Source organism: Canis lupus, chromosome 16 (assembly GCF_011100685.1).
Source record: "Canis lupus familiaris isolate Mischka breed German Shepherd chromosome 16, alternate assembly UU_Cfam_GSD_1.0, whole genome shotgun sequence".
Taxonomy (NCBI): domain Eukaryota; kingdom Metazoa; phylum Chordata; class Mammalia; order Carnivora; family Canidae; genus Canis; species Canis lupus.
Genome location: NC_049237.1, coordinates 2928318 through 2950424, shown reverse-complemented (window position 1 = coordinate 2950424; position 22107 = coordinate 2928318). Strand labels below are relative to the sequence as shown.

At 37.9% G+C, this 22107-nt stretch overlaps 1 protein-coding gene and 1 long non-coding RNA gene across 3 annotated transcripts in view; one reads left to right on the top strand and one right to left on the bottom strand.

Moving 5' to 3' along the window:
* LOC102153683 overlaps positions 1–15898 on the bottom strand; it is a 66007-nt gene extending 50109 nt beyond the window's left edge. The window contains exons 1-3 of one of the 2 annotated variants that reach the window (XR_005371187.1): positions 15547–15898; positions 8109–8212; positions 5731–6135 (exon numbers count right to left, since the gene is read on the bottom strand). This is a non-coding gene — a long non-coding RNA (uncharacterized LOC102153683). Of the gene's footprint in view, positions 1–5730; positions 6136–8108; positions 8213–15546 lie in introns of those variants that run through there. The other variant, XR_005371186.1, reaches the window with a different exon arrangement.
* The window catches only part of CNTNAP2 (contactin associated protein 2), a 2034882-nt gene that overhangs the window by 980568 nt on the left and 1032207 nt on the right, over positions 1–22107 (top strand). The gene's annotated exons all lie outside the window — the stretch shown is intronic.

Genomic DNA, 22107 nt, shown 5'->3' with positions numbered 1-22107 from the left:
CAAACAGCATTAGCATTGCTTTCTTTGGTTTATATCTACATTCCCTTCGTATTCTAGTGTTGGAGATTGGATTTCCTTTAACCTCAATTAAGAAAAAAAAAACAGAAAAAAAGAGAAACCTTTATGCTTTATGTAACAGAATGGACATGCGTGTCCATTAGCAGGGGATTTGAATCCTAATATATCACTTAGCCTCTTCGTATCTTTGGGCAAGTTAATTTTCAAAGCCTCGATAGCCTTATCTGACAAAGTCTTATTATCCCTTCTTCGCAGTGTGCTTGCTAAGATTAGAAATGATAGTTATAACACAGCTGTCCCAGGAAAGCCTCAATAATGATGGTCACTGTTGTTTCTGTTGTAATATGGTCAAAGTCTTTATTGACCCAATGAAAACCTTCTATGTCTTGCTCTAAGAGATCATATCTTTATTCCTAATCAGCCTTCAGTAAAATAAAGTGATTGGTTTAGGGAACTTGGTCTCATAAGACATATCCACATCATGCCTTCATCCTGCAATTGGAATTTAAGTTATAGCTTCAGTCCATGACTTGGAAATGAAGCATGGGCACATGGCACTGAAATCTTCTAGGGGTGGTAGGAGATCAAGGAGGAGGATTGGGAGCCAAGAGAAAAACAGAGTAGAAAAAAAGTCACCAGAAGAAACTTTATCTTGTCTGTAACCATTCTGATTTTGACCTGTCTTTGGCAGGTGCCCTTAAGGTAAAGGAAGACTCTAAAGACAGTTTATTGCACACACTCCAGCCTCTCTCTGTAACCCTATCCCGTTACTTAGCTTTATAAGTTGCTTCTTGTAGAGACTTTCAGAGGACTCTCCACTTACCACAGGCCAGTAAACTAGTCTTCCTCTGTCCCATTACTATCCTCTTTCTTCCTGGTTAATGCTATTTTGGTATACTTAACCCAGAATGTATTCAGGGGTTTACACATTAATTTCACCAATATTGAGTGCCTACCATCATTCTAGCTGTTGAATATGCAACAGAAAACAAAACCAATAAAAACACCTGCCCTCAATGAGCTTAGCTTATATTTTAGTGGAAGGGTGCAGACAATTAACTGAATAAATAAATAATTGTATATATTTGCAGGGGATAAACAAAACAGGGGATGGGGAAAAAGTACTGGGAAGTAGAGGTAGAGTTTTAAGTAATTGTCAGGAACAGCTTCATTGCAATGACAATTAAGTAAAATCACCAGGAGGATATAAGGAGGGAGACCAATCTAGGTAGAAGGAATTGCAAATGCAAAAGTCTTAAGGCAGGAAGATGCCCTTCAAGGTTGGAGAAGAGTAAGGGGGGCAAGTATAATTAGATTACGAGAGATAATATCAAATCATCAAGTGTGGTATTGAGGCAGATGGGGAATATCTAGAGTCTTGTCAGCTACTACAAGAAAGGTTGGCTTTTATTCTGGTTAGTATCGGGAGCCTTGGAGGTCTCTGAATGGAGATGTGACTTGAAAGGACTTGTGATTTTAAGAAATTCACTCCAACTGCTCTATTGGAAATAGACTATAAGGACTGAACGCTTGATTTCAGCTCAAGTTATTGGTAAGTCAGTTAAATGTCTGCCTTGATTTCAGCTCAGGTCATGATCTCAGGGTCATGGGATTGAGCCTTGTGTTGAGCTCTGCACTGAGCATGGGGCCTGCTTAGGATCTCTTTGCCCTCCTTCTCTCTCTCTTAAAAAAAAAAAAAAGAAACCAAAAAAAAAAAAAAAAATATCCAGGTAATGTCATTGGTAGGCCCGAGTAGGAAGCAGCTGGATTCTGTGAAAGAGACTTGGTAACTGATGGATGACAGTGCCGAGAGAAAGAGGCATGTATGATGCAGAGATTTTTTTTTTTTTTTACTAAAGAATTTAAAAGGTAAAAGTTACTATAAATTGAAAGGGCAACAAATGAAAGCAGAACAAAGTTTTGGGTCAGCATCAGGAATTCAGTTTTAGGCCTGCTGAATTTGAGAGGTCGTAGTTATCCCAGGTAAGACATTGAGTAGACAGGTCTGGAATTAGGGAGTCATCAGAGCTAGGGATATAAAATTAGGAGGATCCTCAACACAGATTTTAAAATTGTGAGACTGGACATGATTGCTGAGTGAGAGCTGGAAGAAAAAGAGACAAAATCCAAGGACTGATCTTTATTTGTACTTTAATAAAAAGTGGCTGGTGAGAGGAGTAGCAAGTAGATGAAAAAGGAGTGGCTAAAGGGCTAGTGTTCTAGATGCCTCTGATGGAATTGTTTCCGGGATCTATAGGTGACCAAGTAGATCACATGCTGCTGATGGGTCATATCAGACAAGGACTGAAAAGTACCACTACGTTAGCAATGGCAGGTTCCACATGACTATGATGAAAGAGGTTTTGGTGTGCCTGTCTGGAGTAGTTTCAGGTGAGCATGAAAGGAAAATTAAAAAAAAAAAAAATGTGCTCACTGATTCAAATTAACTTATTTTTGCTGCAAGAGGGAGTAGAATGGGGCAATTATAGCTAGAGAGGGAGCATGGTTAAAAAAAGTTTTTCTTAATGGAAAAAATAGGTTTGCAGGATAATGGAAATGAACTAACACAGAGGAAAATTATTTATAATGCAGGATAAAAGGATGTGATTGCTAGAGAAATTTCTTTGACCCAGGTTGGGTTCAATAGGGTTCAATGCACAAGAGAAGAAGCTGGCCTTAGAAATAGTTGATCTTATTAACAGATGGGAGTGTAGGTGAGGGATAGATGTGAAGGTCTCAGCCTTAACAGGAACATGCACATTTAGATAGAAGGTACTATTTAACTAAATAAATCTCTAGTTGTACAATTTTAGTAAATTTAAAATGAAGAAATTCCATCAGGGTTTGGAAGTATATTTGTCTTTTTAGATAGAAAAAAGACTAATTAGAGCCTCCCAAACTGTCTATGCAGATATATGTCTCTAGCTGAATGTAGACCATTTAAAGGAACACAAAATTCATTCTTTCCCTTATGTCTGACGGGGCCGATCGCAACTTCAGTTTGTAAATGAGCTCATTCTTTTGTGAACTGGGAGTCATAGCTTTGCTCAAGTACAGAAAACAGCTTGAATTCAGTGGTCTTAAAAAAAATAAACTTCTACTAAAATTACTTTCAGTCAAACTTTTAACGCAACTGTTTGAAAACTCTTTGCTTTTGAATCTATGAAAAGCATTTTATGATTTTGGCAGTTGAGCAATGGGGTGGTCCACTTGGAAATGCTTTGCTATCTCTATATAATCCACAAGAAAAACTCTGACCGGACAAAAATAAAGTGTTTACACAAACCAAAACCAAATGTCTAGACTCTAACTTATAGAGGGTTTCAACCAAAACCAAATGTCTAGACTCTAACTTATAGAGGGTTTCCATTAGTATCCACAAATTAGCACACACACAGTGACAGGTTTCAAATGAACTTGGTGGAAAGGCCATTCATTAGTGGATTCAGGTTTAGCAGGAACTCCACAGTAGGGATCGATACTTTCACACTCACCACTGCATTTAAAGTATGTTTTTGTCTAAGTCGACAAAGGCATCATATTAAACTTGTGAAGGCAGATTATTTTTTATCTTTTCTGCTGATGTAAAAATGAATGGAGGTTAGAAATGAAACATCAATATAATAAAGTAAAAATAAGTCCTATTCAGGTTTGAAAGAAAATAGTGGAACATCTAGCTGTCCTTGGCCTTATAAATGCTTTCTATCCTATAGCTTCAAAACATTTATCAAAATATTAAGTATAAATTATGCTAAAAAGGTAGGGGGAATTAGTAATGCTTCTGAATACAATTTACCAGCTTTATGTGGAAGTATAGTTACTAATGTGTTGCTTACAGTTTTACTATTAAGCAATAAATGACTGTTATTTTATACATTAAAGAATGGCAAATGAAGAACATACTATTGAAGAAATGTGATGCTTCTTAACTTTACTGAGTTTATTTTGCGTTCGAGATACCAAAAATATTTAAGCTTTCATGTTTTTGTTTCTCTGAAGGGCGACTTTGGAAATTACCTCTATTGCTATGCGATCTGTAACTGGCAAGTAAACCAAAGCATGCCATGTGCTTGCACTGATTCAATTTTAATATTGCTAAAAATTCAGAATTAAGAAAATTAGTTTGTTTTTCCATTGATGAACAAATTAGACAGGCTGTGCTGTGATCCAGTCTATGGCTGGACTTCTGACTTTTCAGATTGCCACTGACCAAAGGAAATGAACCAAGTGTAAGGAAGGTTTATGCATTCCTTCAATAAGATTACTCATTATGTTTTCAGAGAGGTTTTCAATTATATAGTCAGTGTGGTATCCTTATAAAACAAAAACAAAAACAAACAAACAAAAAACTTGAAATAAACTGAAAGAACAAAACAATCCAGGGTTCTACCCTAGAGAAAAACCTCTGATGACCATTTTGGCTGGATTAACAAATATTCTCTACTTTCTCCAATAAAGTAGGCTTCCTGAGTCCAGGACTGGCAGCCTGCTCGCTGCTAACCTGGCATGACTGTTGCTTCCACCAGCAGAATTGCTTGCCAAGACTCTGTGATGTTTGTTCCTTAACATTTAATACCATCTTGACTTCCTATTTTAATGCCACAATTTAATGAAATTTTATGTAATCCTATAAAATGTGACAAACGGGGGAAAAAAAAAAAAGAAACCCAAATGTGTTCTATGAAAACTTGCTTTAATAATTTGTAAAGATCCCCAGTAAGGAATCTTTCAACTTATTTCATTCTGATGAAACAACTGCAAAATATTGACCAAAAAACAAAAAAACAAAGTTAGAGCAACCTGATGATAATCTGTATTACACCCTAAAAGGATTGTTACATACACACTCACACAAATATAACTCATTTTTAAAGATTATAAGAGATCCTATTAGGAGACCTATTTAAAAAAAAGAAAGAAGTAGCCTATATAGAAACACTGGAGAATAGAAATTTCTGTTTGAAGTTAAATATTTAATACAGGTATAATCATTAATAATTTTGGTAATTGTTCTGATTAAATGACCATCAGTCCTGATCACATTTACCGCTGTTTACATAACAACAATTAGTCACTAAATTCACTTAGCATTTAGTATATTTATTATGTTTCTGTATAATTTTTGACGAAGAGATTCTTTTTAAATACTTCTGTATTAAGGGGATACTTCTGTGAGGGGATAGCTGAGTGGCTCAGTGGTTTGGCGCCTGCCTTTGGCCCAGGGTGTGATCCTGGAGTCCCGGGATCAAGTCCCACGTCAGGCTCCCTCCATAGAGCTTGCTTCTCCCTCTGCCTCTCTCTCTCTCTCTGTATCTCTCATGAATAAATAAAATCTTAAAAAAATAACTTCTGTTTTCCAGAATATACCCTGTTTAAAAAAAAATCTGTAGGAAATACTGTGTATTATATTTGTGTCTTGGAAATGCAAAACACAAATTAGCATGATAAATACCATGAGATCTCCATAGTAAAAAAATAAGAAATCTAAATAAGGTTTTATTTATTTTAAAACAATTTCAAGCTTACAGAAAAGCTTGTAAATGCAGAAAAATGAACTTTGTCACCCCCCACCCCAGTCATTTGAAAGTAAGTCAACAACCTGATTCCCATCATCCCCAACCACTCTAGATCTGCTTTCCACAAACAAGGGCATTCTCCTACATAACTATAATACCACCATCAAAACCAGGAAATCAAGATTATTTTATGATTTCCTTCCCCCCCCTCAGGTCCCCTTTGAGCTTCACCACTTGTTCCAGTAACACCTTTTAGAGGCAAAGGATCTAGTTCTGAGTTACACGTAGTATTTAGTTTCATTTATCCTTGGTCTCCTTCAGTCTGGAAGACTTCCTCAGCCTTTCCTTGATTTTCAGGACTTTGACATTGTAAAGATTAGCATCCATTCATTTTGTAGAACTTACTTCAATTTGAGTTTGCCTCATGATTTTTCATGATTTGGCTCAATTTATATGTTTTTGGCAGGAATATTGCTCAAGAGGTTTGCTCGTTTGGTGATGCATGGTTTCACTTCACCCCAGGATTTGGATCATGTGATTCAGGTGTTGTCTACCAGTCTTCTCCAGTGTAGACAGACTTTCCCTTGTAATAACTTTTGCCCTTTATGATTAAAAAAAAACATTTGTGGAGGGTCTTTGAAACATAAATGTCATCTAATAGAACCTTCCATTTACTTATTTCTATATGGATTGTGTCTTATTGTATCTAATGGGTTAAAAAAGCATTTTCTTTATATTGATGCTTAAGTTGTCCCAGATTTGGCCAGTGGGAGCCCTTTCAAGTTGGTGCCTGTGTCCTTTGATCATAGTCCCATCATTTTTTGAGTAGTTCTCTGCTTTTTGTCACAAACAGAAGTTTTTAGATCAATTTGTACTTTACCTGCTCCAGACTAGATTCTTTTCCTATCAGTCTTTTCTTCAGAAAGTCTTTGTTCCTTTTAGTGGAAAATTTTTATTTTCAAAATATTTTTTATTTATTCATTTGATAAGGAGTGAGCATAGGAGTAGTGGGTCAGAGGGAAGGGGAAGAGGAGAAGGAGAAGCAGACTCTGCTGAGTAGGGAGTCCAGTGTGGGGGTTGATGCCAAGACTCTGGGATCATGACCTGAGCTGAAGGCAGATGCTTAACTGACTGAGCCACCCAGGCACCCTGAGAATAATTTCTTAGAAGCCATGATCTGGATGCTAGATGTGCTCATTATTATCATTGTGTTTCTGCTCCCAGGTCTTCTGAGTGGACAGAGGGAGGGAATATGTATGTGGTAGCTAAGTAGATACACATATTTACATCAATGTTTAGTTCTCTCTTTTTATATATGGAAGACCATGAATTAACACCAATACTCCAGTATCGTAGGGTTCCTTCTATTTTTCCACTCTTCCAGTGTTGTACTTCCTTTCTCTAAGTGAAAGACCCTGGCTGCTATGGTCTTCAGTATAATTAATCCCCAATTTCCCATCAGCACCACTGTGTTTTTCCACACCTCTCTTAGACTGATACCAAATACCAGGCGACTTCTCTATCTATGTGGACACACCCTTCTCCTTGATCAGTTTCTGACTTTGTATGTCTAGCCATTCCCACATGAGGATGCCTCCTGGCCAAACTTTGAAACCCTGTATGTCTGCCCCCATTTGATGGTGCTGTCCATATCCCACTGGCCCTCTTATTCTCTGTGTCTGGCTAATTTTCAACATAATTGTGTCTGTTCGGGGTCTTTGTCATCTATTGAGTTTTTAATTCAGTAATTTTATTTTGGGCTCATTCAGTATTTAAAAGAAAATTGTATCCTTTAAATATTTCATATACTTAGTAGTCTGGATCTAATAATTCTAGTATCATTAGAATCTATAAATTTTACTTATTGTTCTTACTGACTTCTCAGTCACCGTAGCATGCTTTTGTTTGGTGTTTGATTCAGAATTGTTTAACTTGTGAGAATCTTGATTATCTGAGCTGACAGTGCTTTTTCTAGAAATGAATTTTTATTTTCTTCTGCTTGCAGTTTAGGGACACTGTCAACACTTTAGCCTACCGCTCTAGCACTTTCATTTGATACAAGAAATGTGAAACTCAAGTTGGAATTCTCATTTTCCCTTATCCTCCACATCTAAATAGTTATTCAATTTATCCACATCAACTTCCTAAAATCCTCACTATAGTGTTCTAAATCAATTCTTGCATCTTCCATGCTGCTGAAGGAGTGATTTAACTAAACCTTGCTCTGTGATTACCATACCTCAAATTTTTCTAAGGCCTTAAGGTAAAATCCACACCATTTAGATTATTAAGTAACATGATAATTTGGTCATTTCCTGCCAGCCTCTCTAGCCTTGTACTAGGTCACTTCCCCTAGTGAAGACTTCAGCTATATTCCAGTATGACAGCTATAATTTTCCAAATGTCTGCATATGGTAAAAGATCCCTGTATTCTCTATTTGATTCAAGTGCTAGCTCCAACAAAGGACTTCCTATTTTCCCTGCCTGGATCTAGACTTTCCATCCCCAGTGCCCTCCAGTGTGTCTTACATACAACTCCACTGCAGCTCATTTCACTTTATTATAAACACTTACTTGAATGTCTTCCTTTACAACAGGTGCAAGTTCCTTAAGGCCAAGGATTGTTATATTTACTTCTACATTAACAGTTCCCATTATAGATTGGCATGGAACACCATCTGTGAATAATAGTTGAGTCCATTATGGGTATACATATGAGGAACTACTGCTATACAAGCAAAAAATGCTGCACGGTTACATTTGTAAAATAAAATAATGGTGGGGATTATACATCCCTATAAACTGTTACTAAACAAACATTATTGAACACTTTACAAAATAAGCATATGAGTTATGATTATCCTTGTTCATTTAAACACTCCTACACAAACACATTCAGTCAGGTTGTAAACACTCAGCATAGTTTAAGATAAAAAGTTAATATAAAGTCTAGAAATCTAAACTCTATAGGAGTGCTGATGAAGGCATGGTACACACTAAATTTTGATTAGCACAAGTTGTGTAAATCAGAGTTCATTCCCACAGACACACAGCCAGACACACACACACACACACACACACACACACACACACACACAGCCTCCTGCCTGGATATTCCCTAGTTGCTTTAATTCTCTCCTAACAATCACCTAACAATGATATCAGTGAAACAGGAAACAGCTTTAGTGTTGGTTTGCCAGCAATGCCATCATCATCAAAAATTTTCATTTTGTTTTTCTTTTATATGAGAATCAATAAATACTAAACTCCTGGGTTTAGTTTTCCTCTTTGGAATACATTTTAGCTCTTGTCTGTGCCTGAGATAGCTAAGAGTCTGACCATACCAGATCCTTGGGATTCAGTCCCATTATTTCTTCATTTGGATAAATATTCTAGTAAACATAGGCAAATTTAGGCTCTCAGACATTCCTTTTATTAACCATTTTCCCTCTTTCCTCTATTCTGACATATAAATTCAGCTATTACTTCTCTGTAAGTTAATAACAAGTGCTGTAGAAGTGTCATTCAATCTAAGTTGCTGTGCTTTCTGGTAGAAGAGTAACTTCTCAGCCTTGTGCTTATTACTATTTCAATATTCACTGTTAAGTTTTGCCTCAGGGTGAACCAGGAAATTCAGAGCAACTTATCTTTAAGAGTGGATGTAATTTATTGCAGTTTAATATACAAAAAAATGGACAATCCATGCACCACTCAAAAGAAAAAGTGAGAATGAATTTTATAGATACAATGGAATATTCTCAAGAGCTTATCAAAGAATCTGGTAGGCAAGAGATGTAATACTGTGCATGGATTGTCTACACCAATGAAAATATCACAAAAGTATTTTTGTAGGTCTGTTGAGCTTGTCTCAAAACTTGGCCACCTTATTGGCAGGTATTCATGATTGGGCACATGAACTTAGTCAACAGCGACTGAATGCAGTAGACAGAAGAAAGTGCCTACAAAAAGGAATAGGTCTATGATAGATAATATATTTTAATGAATTTTGCTCAATAAATGTTTAAGATTTTCATTGCTGTTTCTAGAAGTTAAGCAAACAGAACAAAACATGTTGTAAAACCCCAAACCATTAATGTGAGGTCATTTTTTATGAAACTATAATACTGCATGCTTTTCATAGATACCCTCATTCTCTTTCCAGCAATTGAAAGCGTTTTCCTCAGTATGAGTGAAGTGGCAATATGGCAGGTGTGAGCTCCAAGACTGGATTTATTTTTATTTCACTTCTGCTACTTACTAGCCAAGAGGTTTTTGGAAAAATCTGCAAAAATTCCCTTGTGCCTCAGTTTTTTCATCTGTAAAATGAGGATGATAATAGTACTCATTTTACAATTTCATGTAAATGAACAAATACAAGGAAACGTCACAGAGTCAGATATAGCCGTTAGTTCACTATACCTCCTCATAAGAAAATATGGTGATTTCCCTGCCTTCCTTCCCAAGCACCAGGCATTTTCCCGTCCAATTTCAGAGCAAACAATTAAGTTAATTAGTTACTGTAATTTCATATTACCTACATTTGACTCAGCACTGAGCTTCCACATCCTCTGTGGTGCTTGAGCTCCCTTAGCAGGTCACCTTTCTCATTAGATCAGGCATTTTCACGGCCAGAGACTGCAGTTACTGAGCTGTAGCATTCAATAGCTCTTAGCTGATGTTCACTTTGGCTAGCAGCAAAGTATCGACATCATGTTTACTCTCCTAACATTGCCCTAATTATATATTTGTAAAGGGAAACAAAAATAAAATACTTAAAATTCCATGTAGAAGGGCATTATTCCCACAGTATGATTCATCGAATTTAAAAAGACTTTTTGGTGCCAAAAAGAAAATCTATTTGAGCCTTGTTCATCTACACATTTATTTTTATGGGGACTAGGGGTTGGAAAGAGGTACAAGTCGTGTTCTGCTGTCTTCTATTTCTTGAATTTTGCAAAAGTAAATGGCTCACCCTCTGTTTGTTTTGTTGAGAAAACATCTTAATGCAGGGATAATGCCCAGCCCTTTCAAGTAGGAGAAGATCTATACTTAAGATCCTCAAATTTGTCCTGAGCTATTGGGATTTGGCTCAATAATTAGAGGCAGATGTTGCTTCAACATAGAAGAATGAACCAATTCAATCTTTACATAAAGCTCTCTGTCTTAGAGACTGACTCACCATCTTTAAGAGTAAGGACAAGCCTAATTTTCTCATTGGAATTCTGGGCCATTCTACCTACGTTCTTTACATCAAATCGATGAAACCTATGGTCCAATCCAATCCTGGATACAAGCTCTAATTATACCTCCTCATAGGAACTCTTTGTTTTTCTCCTTCTTCCTGTGTCTGAACTTTTTTGATTGCCCTCTAACTGCAACTTTTCATTTCCAGTGTGAAAACCACTAAGTGAGGTAAAGTCGCAGTGAATCTGATTTAGAGTTGTCAGATAAAATACAGGATACTCAGTTAAATTTGAATTTCAGATAAACAACAGTGCTACACTTAGTACACTTAGTATACACGTATCTCATGCAATTCAAACTTAACTTTGTTTCCTGTATTTTTTACTTGAACTTCACAAGCCGAATCTCATCTCTAATTACGGATACTACTTTATAAAGCAGAGCAAACTTTTATAAAAATGGAGTTCAAGTGTTTATTTCTTTGTAACATGCAAAACTTCTAACCATTCTCTTTTGATGGTTTTCCGGTTTTTCAGTTTTTTCAGTTGCTTTATGAAAATTTGTCTTTGTTGATCCTGCCTCCTTTTTGTAATGCACTCAACTCCATCATTGTTCAACACCCTAGTTATTTTTTTCCTATTTCGACATTTTTACTTTTACCATTATTTTTTTTATTATGAAAAAGAATGATTCCAAAGCTTTCCTTTATATTTTATCTTCCCTGAATGACAGTTTATGAAGGAATACTCAAAACAGGATTTTAAGAACACAGAATCATCATTGTACCGACATTCTCTTAGCCTAGTTTTAGACTATTTAAGGAGAATATGGTCTATTCTACACCCAGAATTCTGAAGGAAATTCTCTTTTCTTCTTCATATGTACTTAGTTCTCTAACTTCCATACTGATTTCTGATTTAAAACCCTGTGCATTTCCTAAAGCCTATGGCACAGTGATAGATTAATCTTTGAGTGGTAGATTTTCTGGCTCTTTCCCATTACAAGTTATTTTGCACACCACTGTCAATTTTTTTTAAAGACTGACGTCTTGATCATGTTGCTCCCCCGACTCTGGGGCTTCCTTTAGTACTCTTTGAATCAACTACAAACTCAGATGCTTCTATTTATTATTTCTTTCTTAACTTACTTCTGTCAGTATCCTCCATCTTCATTTCACCAGATTTATTTAAAAACAGGACTAATTGGAATTTATCTCTATTTACCTAACCAACTCTGAATTTGACCCACCCTACCTTCCTCCAAAATATAAAATGAGAACCCTCCCCTCCTTCACAATCTTTCTCCCTCCCCATCAATTATAGGATATCTCTTTGATAAACCTATTTTTTAAAGCTACTTTCCTATTTTAGCTCTTAACACACTTTTTATTAATGTAATCATAATGCAATGAAAAGAAAATACATCTGAATGAAGTTCTGACTGCTTCACATTTGACAGATTGAATGACTTTCTAAGTATCATTTTTATCATCTTAACAATTGGGATAATAATCCTTATCCAACAGGCTTGCTGAGATTAATAAATATAACATTTTATGTCAATCAGTCCATCTTGTGGTAGGATATATTTTAGGCCTTAAATAGATGGTAATCTTTTCCCACATAGTTATTTTTTAAGAAGTCTCAAATATCCTAAAGAAAGGGGCTGTATATATTAATATATGCTTTTAAATGTGATACACAGTGGGGTTTGGAAAATACAATAGCTTTACCAAAGAAAGATTTTTCCAGATAACTGAAACCTATCCCTCTAAAAGCAGTTTTTAAAATAAATTTTAAAGAAATCTTATGGAAAGTTTTCTAAAAGAGTTTATTCTTCTAAGTCTCCTTAAGCAGAGAATACTGATAAAATTTGTCATCTTATCATGAATCCATGAATATTATATACGTTAAATGATGTGTCCCACACTATTTTTCCTTATGTTAAATGCCACAGATTACCACTTTTTTTTTTTTTTTTTTGATCTGCTCATCTATTTTCCATCTTCCTGTTGAGTGCTACATTACCTGGACCTACACAAGCTTCTCCTCCTACCACTATCCCCCACCGACCCCAGGAACATCACCAATTCTCAACTATGTGATTTACTAATTTGCTAACTTGATGGTTATCATCTACAGAGATTTTAGGGTTTTTTAAAAAGGCATTTTAGTTGTTGTTCACAAGAAAAGTAAATGCAAATACTGGGTGATTACCCAAGCTGCTTACCTATGCATCAATTTTATTAAATCTATTTGGTAACTTTAGAGGCCCTAGTGTTTATTTCCTGATTTCTAGCAGTATCCCTGGTTGTTGCTTGCCAATCAGAAATTTGTAAAGTTGTTAATGTTATGAGAAACTGATACTGTTATTATAAATCAATGCCAAGACATTTTGTTCATTTACTTCATAGCATCATTATCTGCTTAACATATCATTTTATAAAATATCAGAAGTTCTTTAGTGCTGAAACGGCCATGTCATGGACAAAAGTTCTTACAAACTTAACAGTGTGACACCACCAAGAATAGACCAAAATAATAACTTGTAATTATGGTTTATTTTTCTAAAAAAAAAAGACAAGCATGCCCCATTGATGAAGAAATAGGCAATTTTACTTCTGTGACCATTTCTCCCCTACACATAATCAACTCCATTTTTTAAAAGATTTATTTATTCATGAGAAACAGAGAGAGAGAGACAGAGACATAGGCAGAAGGAGAAGCAGGCTCCTCACAGAGAGCCAGATGCAGGACTCGATCCCAGATCCCTGGATCACAACCTGAGCCAAAGGCAGGCGCCCAACCGCTAGGCCACCCAGGCATCCCATCAACCCCATTTTCTCATTCACAACTGTTTGGAGTGGGAACTCTACTTTTGACTTAATAAATTCAAATCCTTTATCCATCATCCTCTCCTAAGACCTTTATCCTTTGGCCCTAGTCTATATTTCCAGCTTTATCTATCTCCCCACTACTAAGCTGAATAACACATTCACTCAACTAGCAAGGTTTCCCCATTCTTGCTGTGTGTACATTTCATCCTGTGTCTGGCAGGCCCTGTTCCAAATATGCAAGAATTATAGCAGTTTCCACAAGAAATTAATAATTGAGCTAGGAGTATTTTCTAGATACTATATATATTTTTACATTAAAAAATAATTTCTTGGGAATCCGTGGGTGGCTCAGCAGTTCAGCGCCTGCCTGAATTCAGCCCAGGGCCTGATCCTGGAGACCTGGGATTGAGTCCCATATCGGGCTCCCTGCATGGAGCCTGCTTCTCCCTCTGTCTGTGTCTCTGCCTCTCTCTCTCCTCTGTGTCTTTCGTGAATAAATAAATAAAATCTTAAAAAAAAATAATTTCTTATGATTTGAATTTTGTCTCCTCTCAGAGTCGTTAGTAATTTAAATGAATAAAGTTGCTTTCCACAGGACACTTGATATATTTTATTGCTTGCAGGATTACTGATAATCAATAGAATCAAGTTGCCTCCTTGGCGGCTGACAAAAATTAGCTATAATTCCCATCAGAAAGCTGATTAGAATAGCACACTTGTGGTACTATGTTGGCTTTGATTGCTATTAAACTTTCTGTTTTTATTCTTTCTCCCAAACTCCTGTACTTTCCTACCTGTAAGTCATTTTCCTCACTTAAAACCTAGGATATGTGTATTCCTTCCTTCATTCATTCAGCCATCTATTCATGCATTCATTCAAAGATATTTACTAAGAACTTACTATGAGCCAAGCATTATTTGGAATATTGAAGTTTCATCTTAACATCAAAGGGATATTGAAAATTCTGTTCCATGTTAACTGTAGTCCCCATGTTGTGCATTACATCTCCATGACTTACTTGTAGCTTGGAGTTCAGACTTTTTAAACCCCCTTCACCCATCTTGAAAACAGGTGTGAAGAATGAACAGGCAATTAAAGAAGGTTCTGAGCACTTGATTAATTAATTAATTAATATTAATATAAAGGGATCAAGTGGGATCATGACTAAGCACAGGGATGTTACTTTGAAAATAATTCTGGCCTTGGTGATCCACCTGTTCTTTGTGAGCAAGAAAAACACTTAATATTTAAGAACTGGAGGAAAAGGCTCTCCTACTCAACGTGTGAATACAAGAGATCAACAGAAAATTATGTCCAATCTAATCAGTTGAAAATACAAGGCCAAGTATGAATGAAGAGTTTGTACAAGTTAAGAAAAATATTTAAAAACTACGTGCTCACTCTAGGAGCCTGTCTTCTAGAAATTTTGGGGGACTCTTTGGGTCAATTAGTTAGAAAGCAGCTAAGCAGGAAAAAGGCTTTAGAAAAGAAGTTGCTTCTTTTATGCCTACAGATGAAGGGTTTATTCACCGCATGGGTCACTATGTGGGTTTAATTTTCCTAAGTTCACGAATAAACAGAGACTTTAACCAGATATTTCAAATTTGTGTTCTATTCACCATGTAAAAGGCACAAGTGATTAACTTTACCATCAATGCATTCTGTTCCCCTCCAGCAGAAATTCAAACCACAACTCTCTTAGTAAAAAACAAAACTCTTGTTTTGCGTGAAATAACCCGTCTTCTCTGGTGGGCATCCTCTCCAGGTGCCGATGCCTTTGAGTCCCCCAATTATAAAGAAGCCATCATTAGGGCGGCCCTAGAATCACATGAACCATGTCCTGTACTAAGGAACAGTTGGAGGTGAGTTTCAAGCACTTACCTTCAGTCCTCACCCCACCCCCCCCACCCCCGCAACCTGCAGACTCAGAGCTGGAGTGGAAATTCAGCCCACTTGGGAAAGCTGAGGTTTTCAGTTGCTACACTACTCACAAGGTCAGGATGGAGGCCAGGGGTGACTTGGGACGCTGGATGTTTCTTGCAGAAGTTCCTTGATCTGTGATGGCGGCTCCTTTTCTCAAGAGCTTCCCCACTCCCCAGTCTTGTCTTTTCCTCTGCACTCAGCTCCTCAAGCTGCTTCCCTGCTCCCAAACCAGCTCTGGGGTAGGCATTTCCTCACTGCACAGATCAAAAGAGTTCAGGGCACACAGAGATGTAGCTGGCCTTTTGATCAAAACAGTGATGTTTTCTACCCTTAGAGGGCTCATTGGAATCACTTGCGGACTTCAGCAAATTCGGAGAGGCCACAGTCTCCTGATTCTAATGATGTAGGTCCAGGGTGGAGTCTGGGCCTCATGGTTTGTAAAAGCTCCCCATTGTGATGCTTATGGCACCTGCTGAGGCTGGGAACACTGATAACATCAAACCCCTAAGATGCTAATAGATGTTGTGGGGGTTGGGGTTGAGAAAGAGGACAGGTGTATTTGTAAAATTAAACTTGTTTCCCAAATAACCTCTAACCAGGAGAAACTTTGGGAGGATAGTTTTTTATCTTTCTCATCTAGAGGAATTAAAACATGGGGAGAAGGAAAGAACATTATAGCCAAACTGCATTCAATTTCCTCTCCCCTTGTCTATGGAACACGGCCTGTTGGGAAGTAGGGGGAGGGGAGCCTGGATGTTGGGGAACACCAGTGAGAATTTGAGGCCATGCATGGATCTCTCCATCTCCTCACCCCTTCCCCTGGAGAAATGGGCTGCAGTCAAATAGTGAAGAGCACCTCCTGAGAGCCTTAGAAAAACCTTCAACCAATCCTTTTCTCCAGTTTAAACAGAAACACTCCAACCCTCAGAAAAGCACCAGTTGGTGTAGATTCAGAAGTGGCTTCTCAGGGTGAGAACCTGATTCTCACAGGGAACCTTCCCTGCATCCCTCCCCCAACCTCCCTTTAACCTTATCTACTCAGCATCCTCCCCTCCAATGGGATCATCTCCCAACGTCCTGGATTGGGATTATCAGTGTCCCATGCATAATTTTTTTTGGTGACTTTAGGAGTTTTATTTATGAGACTGTTATTTTTTCAATCATAAAGTTATTATATATTTTTGTTATATATATTATATATATTATTATATATATATAATATTTTCTTCCTTCCCTTCATGGTTTTTCACCTGGGTGCTTAGAAAGATGGAGGCAAGGTGTCTGGCCCTGCAGTCTAAGGAGGTCAGGCTCTCTTGGCAAGGCCACATCTCAGCAGATAGTAGGAAAAGCAATCAGACTCCAGGATCCTCAGTCTCCAGAGACATTTCCTTCCTCCACATGGACCAACCCTCACCTCTAAAAACCATAAAGGAAACCCAGCAAGGGCGTAGGTCCATCTGCTGCCACTCCTAGGCTCTCTTTCCTGCTGACCAATTTATGTGCGTGGTAAAAATGCTTGTTTTTCCAAACTCAAAACAAAAATAACCCCCGCCCCCCACAACCAAACCATCAGTTTGGAAATTTCTGTGGATGAAATGTCCCAAAGTCAGAGGCACTCTCTCAGCACAATCCCTGCTCTAGAAGGGGTCTCTACACCTTCAGTAAGAGGGGAGGAGAGTAGGGAGGAGAGTTTTGGGGTTTGGAGAAGGAAAGAAAAGGTGTGGCTGGTCTGAAGGTCATGATAAAAAAAAAAAGAACAATTTTCCATTTATGTAGTTTATCTCATGTGTTATTCTTTGATTGGCACCATCTACTCAACCAGGAAATTTGTGAGCAAAGCAGATTCTCAGACCTCAGTCTAGATTTACAGAATCACAAACTCCAGAAGTGGAGCCAAGACAAACCCTCCAGGTGACTGGTGCAAGGTAAGATTTGAGAACCACGGGCTGTCTCAAGTTTTCTCTGGGCTTCTCCTTTCCAACCTTGGGTTACTTTAAAAAAAAAAAAAAAGGAAGAAAAAAACCCACTTCCTATTACTTGGGTCTGAATCCTGGATGGTAAGGTGAAAAAATAAATGAATAAACTCTCTGCAAATAGAAAAATCATTTATGCCTGTCAACAAACAAGCTCTACAAATTATAGCCCATAGAAAGGGTAAGTAATAGCTTATTCGGGACACATTCAGAGAGCAAAGTTCTCTTTGAGTCTCCATAGCTGCATCCGAGAACACGCATATGTTTTCAATTAAGTCAGCCTAGCTGTATCCTAGTAGTCCTTCCAACTCCAGTGGATCTAGGATATTTTAGGATTAATAAAAAGCAGCAAGGAGTGAGAATAATTAGAAATATAGGAAGGAGTGCTGTATGATGTTGGGAAATATGTACATATTTTAAGACAAGTTCTCAAATAGAATGGTTATGAGCCCACATCACACAGTTTTATCTCAAACAAGTTGCTTAAAGAGAGGTTGCTGAGTAAACCAACTCAGTGATGCCTCCTGCTGGTAAAAACGTTTCATAGGGAAAAAAAGAGCAGGGATACAATATGGAAATGTCTAGTTAAGGATTATTTGGCTAGTCAAAAAATGGATTAAAGATGTATGCAAGTCCCAAAACTGACAGCCAAGCGGGTAACCCTGCATGCCCAGAAAGGCTCTTGAAATATCACAAAAGTCTGTTCTAAAATTACTCAGACTTATCAGGGGCTCTGATTACTTTTCAGGAGGGGCTGTGAGTGGCATCTTGCAAAAATGTTCTGTCTCTTAGCAGGTTCGAAAGAACTGTTTTCTCAGTTCTAATCTCATCTCTTCTCACTAAGTTCCCTTTTTTTTTTTCTTTTTTGCTTCTAGTAAGTAATTTAAACTTTCCAAATCTCAATTGCTTCATCTGTTAAGTAGGGAAAATGATTTCTAACCCAAATGAAAGGAGAAGTCTAGGAAAAAAATAATTATCTTTTTAGAGTCTTCCCAGAACTATGACCGACTGACTAGTCACCATTATGCATTAAAGGGGAAAGGTAATATGAGATATTTTCTATCCTTGGGTTCCAGTACCAGCTGTAACACCAAGCCCATGGTAGATGTATTTAATCTGTCATTTGTCACACAGTTCCTCCTCTGTTACCCATTCCCTATGCATTTACAAAATCTCAGTCTGCGTGATTCGTCTGTGAGGTTGGTATCTCCATTGTACAGGTGAAAGAATGGAGACAAATAGGTTAAAGAACTAGGCCAGGGTCAACAGCTGGTAAGCGGCAGAGTCTGGATTTGAACTCAGGAAAGCAGCTTCTAGAAACCGTGTTCTATAAGCTGCTCACTAGTGGATGGGCTGTCATTCTGCTTGATTCTCCAGCAGTCAGGGGTCAAAGGACCTTAGAAACCCTTAAAGAAGTTGAGCTTCCAAGAGCCCCAGTGGGAGGGAACGAAGTACCTCGTCCAGGTCATTGAAGCAAGGCCAGTTCCTTGAGTTGCCCTGTGCACCCACTGCCCGCCGATGCTCGTCCATTTCTGCTACGGCCCTCAGTCCTTGGCCGAACCTCCTGTACCCGATCTGAGCGTAGGCACCGTGCTTCACCCTTGGGATTCCAGAAGCCAGTACAGAGAGTGACCCAGGAGCCCTCTCCCAACAAACGAGGGTTCCCTAGCCGTGTCTGTGCTGCTCGGCACTGTAGCAGGTCCTCTACATCATCCCTAAGGAAAAAATGTAACATCACAGGATGGAAGATATTACTGCCTTGATGTTTCTAGAGCCCCTGACATTTTCTTGAGGCTTTAATAAAAAAACAAAAACAAACAAGAACAAACAAACAAAACAAACAAACAAACACTGTCTCAGGTAGTAGGAGAATGAAAGGATCCACATTGGGGATTTTGAGGACTGAAAACATGATGAGGTGTTCTAGTGATAAGTACTAAGTACAAGCAGAGCTCAAGAGGAAAGAGCCTTCCTTCTGAGCAGTGGAACCTACAGGATTCTGATACTGCTGGGTCCACAGTCGGGAACAATCCCCGACCTCACTCCTGAGTACTGGACTCTGGATACCATGTACGTGAGGGCCACTTTCTCAGGGTGTCTTTGCGTCCAGCCCTGAGCTGATGCGGTGTCCCCTGGGCAGGCCTTGATCTTCTGGGGCAGAAGGCTTGGTCCTGTCTTCATGACGAAGGCTCAATGTTGAGAGTCTGTGCTCTAGCCACACAGCAGGAGGAGAAATGAGATTCCTTCCCATCTCCCCAACTCTAGTGGTGGTGTCTGCTCTTTTAACCTCGCCTATCTCTGAAGAGAATGATAAATACTGTATGATCTCACTTATATGTGGAATCTTAAAACATATATATATATATATATCAAACTCCTAGAAACAGAGAATAGAATGGTGGTTTTCAAGGGCCAGGAGTGGGGGAAATGGGGAACTATTGGTTGAAGGGTCCAGACTTTCAACTGCAAGAGCAAGAAGTCTGAGGATCTAACGTACAGCGTAGTGACAAGAGTTAATAATTTTATATTGCATATTTCAATGGATTGTTAGGCAGCTTGATTGTGGTAATCATTTCACAATGTATACATATATCAAACCATCACATTGTACACTCTAAATATATTACAATTTTAAAAAAGGATTTTATTTATTTATTCATGAGAAACACAGAGAGAGGCAGAGAGAGGCAGAGATACAGGCGGAGGGAGCAGCAGGCTCCATGCAGGGAGCCCGATATGGGACTCGATCCCGGGTCCAGGATCACGCCCTGGGCCCAGGGCAGACTCTCAACCACTGAGCCACCCAGGGACCCCGATATATTATAATTTTTATTGTCAACAATACCTCCTTAGAGGTGAAAAAAAAAAAAAAAAGAGAAGTACTCTGAGATGTCATATCTCTGAGTTTGTGCACATCTGCTACAAATGATGTTATAAAATATTTGGGTCAGATTTTTACCCTAAACAACATTGTAAATGTTATTCTATTCTTTTCTGGCACTAAAGTTTGCTGGTGAAATGTCATAAACAAACAAACAAACTCACATATCTCTGAATTTTTGACCTCTGATTAACCTCTGGGGTATTTTATTGCTTTCCTCTCATACCTGTGTTGCGTTCAGGTGTGTGTGTGAATTTTCCCTCTTCCACCACTTTCGGGTGAGAATGACAGGTATCAGCAGCTTGTAGGGCACAACTTGTCCCTGCTGTGACTCAACAGAAACTTCATAGCTTTTGGAAGATCCTCCGATCACCAGGAGGCTGCTCCTTGCTGATCTTCCAATAGAAGGTTCTATGGGCTTTCCTATGGTGCAGCTCACAGTATAGCATCCACGACCACGTCAGAACAGCAGACACATAGCTCTCACTCCTCCAAAGTGTATAGCTGAGCACCAGTGGGAAAGTGAAATTCTACACTACAAATTATACCCTAAAAATAATGATTTTGAACCAGATAGTAGTTTAAAACCACAAGAATGTTTTATTCCCTTATTTTAAAAACTAAAATGTTTTGTTTTTCCATTCATTCTTTCTGAAAAACATAAGAAATGCTTTAAACTTTTACTTAAAAGTGCATCATGTTTAATATTACAACCATATGATTTTTTTCCTATTTTCGATTATGTAGAGAAAATAAACATTTGATTCACTTGAATAACTTTATAGTTTACAAAGCTTGCTTATATTGCTGAATATATATAAGCTCATTCCAAATATACAGCCTGACATCTTAGAATCTGAGGTATTGACTTTGGGCAACAGTTAAGCCAATTTTTTTATTCTCATTGGAAGCACTGAATTGAAACGCTGTAATCTTCTCCAGAACTATCTTCCATTTCATGTTTCAGCAAAGACTTAATTGTTCTTTGAAGAATTTCTAACTCTAAAAATGGTGGCAATTTATATTCCAAAGAAATATGATTATCTTGCTCAGAAAAGGGAGGAAGCATAGAATTGCCTTTATTTTTAAATTATAATTATAATTATATATTGGCAGCACATGTGAACAATGTAGACATAAAATTATGATGAGAAAAACCTGCAACAAGAAGGAAGCGTGCATAGATAATGATCCTCTGCCTAGTAAAGTGGGTTCTACTTATTTATGTGTTTATTTATTTAGGCATATTAAATGTCTACGGCAGCAATCTGGACTTCACCTTTTTGATTAGTTGTCTTTTTCAGCACCTATGTTTGCCTACCGTGTTGAATACCACATATTATCTGCTTTGGGTACTATGTATCTTTTCAATGAATGCTAATTATGTTTAATTTTGTACTTATTCTAGAATTTTATAACTCTTGAGGTAACTAAAATTTTCACAACTTGTCAAAAAATAAAGATTAATGCCATGATACATTTTATAAGACCACTTTTCATCCCATTTGCATAAAAATGATGGCTACAACTCCCTGTATGTATTTAATTTGGGGAAAGGATGTGTCACGTGGTTTTTTAAAAAAAATAATAACACCATGCAATCGGTATTTAGATATTTTAGGGATGCCTGGGTGGCTCAGCGGTTGAGCGTTGGCCTTCAGGGCGTGATCCCGGTGTCCTGGGATTGAGTTCCACATCGGGCCCCTTGTGGAGAGCCTTCTTCTCCCATTGCCTATGTCTCTGCCTCTATCTCTGTGTCTCTCTGTGTCTTTCAT